The sequence below is a fragment of the Homarus americanus genome, unplaced genomic scaffold (genome assembly GCF_018991925.1).
Source record: "Homarus americanus isolate GMGI-L3 unplaced genomic scaffold, GMGI_Hamer_2.0 scaffold13628, whole genome shotgun sequence".
NCBI lineage: Eukaryota > Metazoa > Arthropoda > Malacostraca > Decapoda > Nephropidae > Homarus > Homarus americanus.
The window spans coordinates 468,239-476,436 of record NW_024728956.1 but is presented as its reverse complement, the minus strand read 5'-3'; positions in this window follow the sequence as shown (position 1 = coordinate 476,436).

Here is an 8,198-nt window from a genome sequence, read left to right as displayed (position 1 = left end):
ATGTTAACATAATACCACGAACACGAATAATGTATTATATATTTTTTAGTTTGATTCACTCATGTTCAGAGGAGTAAAGTAGCGAAGTATATATACTTTGTTAATATACTGAAGCAACTTTTTCATTGGTCTACTTTAAAAAAAATGCTTTATGGAGCAGTTGGTAGGTGGCGCAGTCAGACAAATTTATTTACCTCAGACATTTTACAAAGTACAGTATGAAGCACAGCCAGGGCCGGATTCAGGAGTGGGCAAAGTGGGCAGCTGCCCAGGGGCCTCCACAATCTGGGGGCCTGTGGGGTTATGAGATATTGGTTCACACTCAGGATGGGTAAACATATTGTATTGGATGTACAGTACAATGCAGCTTGTTGCTGGGTAGGTAGCATTGTAATAACCGTTGAGTAGAGAGAACTGGGTGCTTGAGGGACGTCTAGGTCGCCGGCGGGAGTGGGAGCCACCAGGCTGGCGTGGAGGAGGTGTTGTTTGCTGGTGGCACTGGGTAGAAAAGAGAGAAGGCGGTCACAGCGGTGTCAGGCATTATAAGGCGGGGGTAGGCGTGGGTAGATTGTAGTGGAATTCTCCCCTACAAACGCTGTTTGTCGCTGCCTAGCCGACCCCACCAATTCCCCAGTGTATGCCTCGTGGTCTAGGTCAACCAGCGCCGCCATACACCACGGAGCGGGGGTCAACTGCTAAGCCACGCCTACTCCCGCTATTTAATACCTGACCTCGTGGTGATCTCTCTCTCTTACTACCCACACCAACCAGCCAGCAACACCTCCTCCGCCTGCCTGGCGGTCCTCGCTCCTCCGCCTGCCTGGCGGTCCTCGCTCCTCCGCCTGCCCGGCAGGCCTCGCTCCTCCGCCTGCCTGGCGGTCCTCTCTCCCGCCGGCGAGCATGGCGACCCACAAGCTGTCCTTCTCTGAGCGTCCTCACCAACCAGCTCTCTCTACATCACGCTTGTAACCATGCTGCCTTCCCAGCACCAAGCTGCATTGTACATCCAATACAACATGTATATAGAGAGCACATTGTGAGTTTCCTTTCTCCATTCCATCCTGAGTGTGAACCAAACAATCTCATACCCCCACAAATGGTGACTCCCGGAGATTCGCACTCACACAGGATGGAGAGAAACTGATCACGCTCCCAGTCTTCAAGCAACATGGAAGACTGGCTTATCCACCCAGAAGCAGCTCTCATCGGCTCTACAGCTACTGTCTCTACACCACAGGTCAGACACCCTAGAGCAGCTCTGCTACTCTAAGCAGACAGTCGCTCCTCTTCCGACCCAAGCACATCCGTCCTGCCTCAGACGCCGACCCCGGCCCAGCAGTAACCCCTGCCGCCCCTGATGCGGCCTCTGTTCCTGAGTGCGGATCAACACACCCCTCTTTTCTCCCTCAGGTACTCCCTGCTAATGTCCTGCACCCTGCTGCTGTCGTGGACCCAGCTGCTGTCACGAGCCCTCATCCGCTTCTGCTGACGCAGCCCCTGCTCCTGACCCAGGCCCACACACCCCAGCAGGCGCATCTGACGACTCTGTACCTGCCGTGAGGGAAGCACAACATTCATCGCCTCCACACATCCTTATTCTCTCTCTCTACTCCCACAGATATTGTGTATCTAGACAGTTGTATCCAGCGACCGGCTCATCCACGCCATCGCCGTTGTCTCACATGAGGCATGCACCGCCCGGTCTGCCTCACATGTGCTATACAACTCTGCAGACAACAAGTCTCCTACACCGCCTGGAGGGAAGGGGGAGTATTGTAGAGGAATTCTCCCCTACAAACGCTGTTTGTCGCTGCCTAGCCGACCCCACCAATTCCCCAGTGTATGCCTTGTGGTCTAGGTCAACCAGCGCCGCCATACACCACGGAGCGGGGGTCAACTGCTAAGCCACGCCTACTCCCGCTATTTAAGACCTGACCTCATGGTGATCTCTCTCTCTTACTACCCACACCAACCAGCCAGCAACACCTCCTCCGCCTGCCTGGCGGTCCTCGCTCCTCCGCCTGCCTGGCGGTCCTCTCTCCCGCTGGCGAGCATGGCGACCCACAAGCTGTCCTTCTCTGAGCGTCCTCACCAACCAGCTCTCTCTACATCACGCTTGTAACCATGCTGCCTTCCCAGCACCAAGCTGCATTGTACATCCAATACAACATGTATATAGAGAGCACATTGTGAGTTTCCTTTCTCCATTCCATCCTGAGTGTGAACCAAACAACCTGAACCCCACAAGATAGTTGATCCCCGCTCCGTGGGCGGCGCTGGAGGCGTAGGCTGTGGAATTCGAGAAGGTACGGTGCTTGTAGGGGAGGAATCCACTACAATACTCCCCTTCCCCTCCAGGCGCGGCGGGAGGCTTGAGGTTGGCAGAGTTGCGTGCCACATGTGAGGCAGAACGGGCGGTGCATGCTACATGTGGAACATAACGGCGAGGGCGTGGATGAGCCGGCCGCTAGGGGGGAGGCAACTCTGTCTAGATACACGAGATCTGTGGGAGAAAAGAGGGAGAAGGAGGGTTGTGGAGGCGATGAATGTTGTGCTTCACCCACGACGGGTACAGAGTCCTTAGATGCGCTTTCTGGGGTGTGTGGGCCTGGGTCAGGAGCAGGGGCTGCGTTAGGAAGTGTGTCCATGACAGCAGCAGGGTGCATGACAGCAGCAGGGTGCATGACAGCAGCAGGGTCCACGACAGTAGCAGGGGGTACCTGAGGGAGAAAAGAGGGGTGTGTGGGTCCGCGTCAGGAGGAGCGGCAGGGGGTACTGCTGGGCTGGCGTCTGAGGCAGGACGGGTGTGTTGGGATCGGTAGGACGTGGTGCTTGAGGCAGGAAGAGGAGCGGCTGTCTCCTTAGAGTAGCAGAGCTGCTCTAGGGTGTCTAACCTGCGGTGTAGAGACAGTAGATGTAGAGCCGACGAGAGCTGCCTCTGCGTGGGTAAGCCAGTCTTCCATGTTGCTTGAAGACTGGGAGAGTGATCAGTTTCTCCTCCATCCTGTGTGAGTGCGAATCTCTGGGGGTCACCATTTGTGGGGTTATGAAATATTGGTTCACACTCAGGATGGGATGGAGAAAGGAAACTCACAAAGTGCTCACTGTATACATATTGTATTGGATGTACAATGCAGCTTGTTGCTGGGTAGGTAGCATGGTAATAAGCGTTGAGTAAAGAGAGCTGGGTGGTGAGGGTGCCCAGAGTGAGGGCCTGCGGCTTGAGGGACGCCTAGGTCGCCGGTTGGAGCGGGAGCCGCCAGGCTGGCGCGGAGGAGGAGGTGTTGCTTGCTGGTGGCACTGGGTAGAAAAGAGAGGGAGCGGTCACAGCGGTGTCAGGCCCTATAAGGCAGGGGTAGGCGTGGGTAGATAGTTGACCCCCCTCTCCGTGGGCGGCGCTGGAGGTGTAGGCTGTGGAATTCGAGAAGGTTCGTTGCTTGTAGGGGAGGAATCCACTACAGACCTCCATATATTGCAATATTTTATTGGTTTGTTTATTCATTTGGATTATATTTATTTTCATTCTTTAAAATTCATGTTTATCTATTCCATCACGTAAAACTATGTTCAGCAAGAAGCGTGGTAGAAATTAGGCTAGCTACCCCATGAAATTCATGAATAATGCAAAGAATCATCTCTCTGTAATAACTAATATATTCTTTTCTGTGAAGTCTCTTGAAATTTTTTGACGTGCGGTAGTAGCTATATTAAGGCTGGTCGACTTGAAACCACATGAATGACTCCAGTCATGTCTCACTTTTGTGTGTGTGTGTTGGGTATTTGTACACTATCAATAAATATACAGTTAATTAAAATTTTCTCAATGTTCTAATGTCCTCAATATAACTGCATATGGCTTCAAAATTCTCCAAAGAAGTGTTCAAATTTCAAAATTTTCCCGGGGGGCTTACATTGTAGTGGATTCCTCCCCTACAAACGCTTATCGCTGAGTAGCCGACCCCACGAATTCCTCAGTGTATGCCTCGTGGTCTGGGTCAACCAGCGCCGCCTTACATGACGGAGGTCAACTATTAAGCCACGCCTATCTCCGCTATATAAGACCTGACCTCGTGGTGACCTATCTCTTTCTACCTACAGCCAGTATTGAAGTAACACCTCCTCCTCCTCCATTCCTGCCTGGAGGCCCTTGCTCCCGCCGGCGACCATGGCGACTCACAAGCTGGTCCTCCTCTGAGCACCCTCACCAACCAGCTCTCTCTACTCAACGCTTGTAACCACGCTGCTACTTCCCAGCACCAAGCTGCATTGTACATCCAATACAATATGTATACAGAGAGCACATTGTGAGTTTCCTTTCTCCATCCCATCCTGAGTGTGAACCAAATATCACGTACCCCACAAATGGTGACCCCCGGAGATTCGCACTCACACAGGATGGAGGAGAAACCGATCACTCTCCCAGTCTTCAAGCAACATGGAAGACTGGCTTATCCACACAGAGGCAGCTCTCATCGGCTCTACAGCTACTGTCTCTACACCGCAGGTTAGACACCCTAGAGCAGCACTGCTTCTCTAAGCAGACACCAGCTCCTCTTCCTACCCCAAGCACCACGTCCTACTGACCCCAGCTGGCGCATTTGAGGACTCTGTACCTGCCGAGAGGGAAGCACAGCATTCATCGCCCCCACACACCATTTTTTTTCCATCAGGCACTCCCTGCTGCTGTCGTGGACCCTGCTGCTGTTGTAGAACCTGCTCCTATCATAGAGCCTCCTCCTGACGTCGCCCCTGACCCAGTCATCCCAGCCAGTGACCATGAGGATGCTGCCCCTGCAGCTACAGAAGCACAACATTCATCGCCCCCACACAACCTTTTTCTCCCTCTCTTCTCCCACAGATTTCGTGTGTCTGGACAGTTGTCTCCCCTAGCGGCCGGCTCATCCACGCCCTCGCCGTTCTGCCTCGCATGTGCCATGCAACCCTGCAGACAACAAGTCTCCTACACCGCCTGGGGGGAAAGGGGAGTATTGTAGTGGTTTCCTCCCCTACAAACGCTTATCGCTAAGTAGCCAACCCCGCGAATTCCCCAGTGTATGCCTCGTGGTCTAGATCAACCAGCGCTGCCTTACATGACGGAGGTCAACTATTAAGCCACGCCTACCTCCGCTATATAAGACCTGACCTCGTGGTGACCTATCTCTTTCTACCTACAGCCAGTATTGAAGCAACACCTCCTCCTCCACTCCTGCCTAGCGGCCCTCGCTCCCGCCGGCGAGCATGGCGACCCACAAGCTGTCCTCTGAGCACCCTCACCAAATAGCTCTCTCTACATCACGCTTGTAACCATGCTGCCTTCCCAGCACCAAGCTGCATTGTACATCCAATACAACATGTATATAGAGAGCACATTGTGAGTTTCCTTTCTCCATCCCATCCTGAGTGCAAACAAATAACCTATACCACACAAGCTTAAGAGAAGGGGGCGACGTGACTACTCAGGTCAGGTCAAAAATAAGGGACCCACTAAATAACTATCCTACATCTACATCCAAGGTTTTCAAAGCATTTTTAACCTTGGCCCACTGACAAATAAATTTTCTGTAACATATTATCAGTTTTGAACTGACCATCACTAAGGTTTATTGATTTTAATTCCTTAATCAAACTAGCTTCAAACAGAAGTCTTTCTGTGACACAAGATGATTTGAATACTTCTAAACTTTTTTCCCAAACAATGGGGTGATTATTATTCCTAACATAAACGAACAGGGCACTGCTTTCAGATGCTGTTCTGATATTGTACTTATGTTGTCTGATTCTGAGCAGCAATGTTTTTCCTCTCTGTCCTACATAATTACCATTACATTTGCTACATGGAATACAATAAACACTTCCATTTACATTCAAACTTGGGCTATTTTTTATTAACATATTGGTAATGGTTGAGTCATACTTGAAAACAACATTAATATTTAGTAGTTTGAGGGACCGAACTAACTGGACAAATTCATTACAATATCCTTCAGTGCAAGAAGAGGTCATGATACTGATAGTATAATTGAATATCACTGCAGTATATTTGGTATTTACATTGTTAACACAAACATGTAAACAATACATGATGCAATATACTATTCAATTATACTATCAGTATCATGACCTCTTCTTGCACTGAAGGATATTGTACACTAAAAATTACTAAATACCTTCAATATCAGTAATTGTGTTTTCAATACATATTCTTGTCTTGACCAAACGAAAATGCTTAGATTTAGCATAAAGTTTCATATAAAGCTTAATGAAGATCTAAACTTCATTCTCTCTCAATTACTGATAAACAGTGACACCACTGTCAGTGACCAATGCCATGGTAACTTAAACTAGTAACTACACTTAACTACTTTACCTTTATGATGTAATTATAATCTAACCGGTCTTTATCCTTAGGAAAGCAATGGAATTTTAAATGTTTGTGGTTTTCTTGTCCTTCCTACAAACAACACAACCATGACAACTTAGGAGCCATTCCCTGTAACTATAGTTTTGTCACACTGAACGAATCTTGAATGTCCAACCAAATGACGTCAAATAACAAAATATAGTCTTTTTTGCAGACGACTCACGCGACGGTGGCGCTAACTATTGGTGACCGACCCAACTATGAAGTGCCTAGTTAGTGTTTTGATGCTATTTTTTGGCGGCACGCAGCTGTATGGGGAGTCGAGCTTAACTTACTCTACCTTCCTTGCACAAAAGCCGTTTACAGCACCCAACAGTCAGTGATGCCAAACCCGGGCTACTTTTAAACTGCTTGCCCAGGAATTAAATGGGGCTGCTATTGTTTATTTATTTATTTTTTTACAAGGTATAGCTCACCCAGGCACAGGTCACTGACCCACATCAGGGCCTGGGGGCGAAAACGAAATAATAATTACAATAATAATTACAATAATAATAATAATTAGTGCAAAGTATTTAAAATTTATAATAAATACAAAATTAAAAAATAAATAATAATAATTATAATAATGACACTAATAATAATAATAAAGAACCATAAAGATATAAAAAAATGAAAAAAAGATCAATGGTGAGAAACGATATATGTACAGTATGTTGTGTTGTCAAAGTAAGAGAAACAATCGAGACCCTGCAATTGTGTGTAAATGAGGCAGAAAGTCAGATCAGCAACCTGGGACTTGGTCACAATTTTCATGATGTCATATAGCAGCAGGGTCTACCACCAGACAACACATTATGCTTCCAATATCTTCCCAGGCGGTAATACCTCCCTGTTTGGTAGCTGCCTACTACCTGCGAAAGAGCCTACTATTGTGCTACTTTTCAACAAGAAAACTGCGGCACCACTAAATCACCTGTTTTTCATCATAAACTCGAATACGCTGAGTCAGCCAGCCACCGGTTGTTGACAACATCTTGCCAATAACAGAGTAATTCTCACACACAGAGTAATTGTCAGGAGTACTGGCTTATCCTACCTCAGGGGTGAGGTGAAAGAGGGGGTCCATGGGTCACTGAGTGATGGTGTCATGTTATTATAGGCAGTTAGTGCTGGGGAGAGAGAATATAGATCTCATAGGTTTTGTTCTTTTTAATAGGTGCAGGTATGTACAGTGTAGTTCTACCTATGAATGTCAACATATACTCTGATGCCCCTCTGGGCCGTCTTATTACTAAAATCTTCAATATTTTGTCCACTTGTAGGACCTCACAGCACACCTGTCCAGCACGTTCTCCCCCGAGTCACAAACCCAGCACGCCACCTCACCTCCGTCACAGTGCATGCTGGGTAATACCATTGCTCCTTATACCATAAATAAATTTCTAAATACATTATAACAAACCCTCTTACTGACCAAGTTATAATAATTGTACATATTTATCTCGGGTAAGTGTTGTTATACTGACATATGTCTCATCCTTACAACAATCTAAAACATTGACCAGAAACACAGGTATAACCTCTATTTACACCATTACCCCTTCAGAGGTCACCAGCACACTTGGGTATTTTTTCCTGGTTAAGACCAAATGATTTTATTCAGCTGAGAGAAACACTTGACCTCTAGAGGGTTTGAGCTTATCTTCAATAAGTCTATGGTACAATTATGTGCACTATACATTGTTTCACTTAACACTGTACTTATGATGCATTCATGATGCATTTACAGTGAGGTATACCTGTAGTGTGTTGTATACCTCTACCATGTATGTCA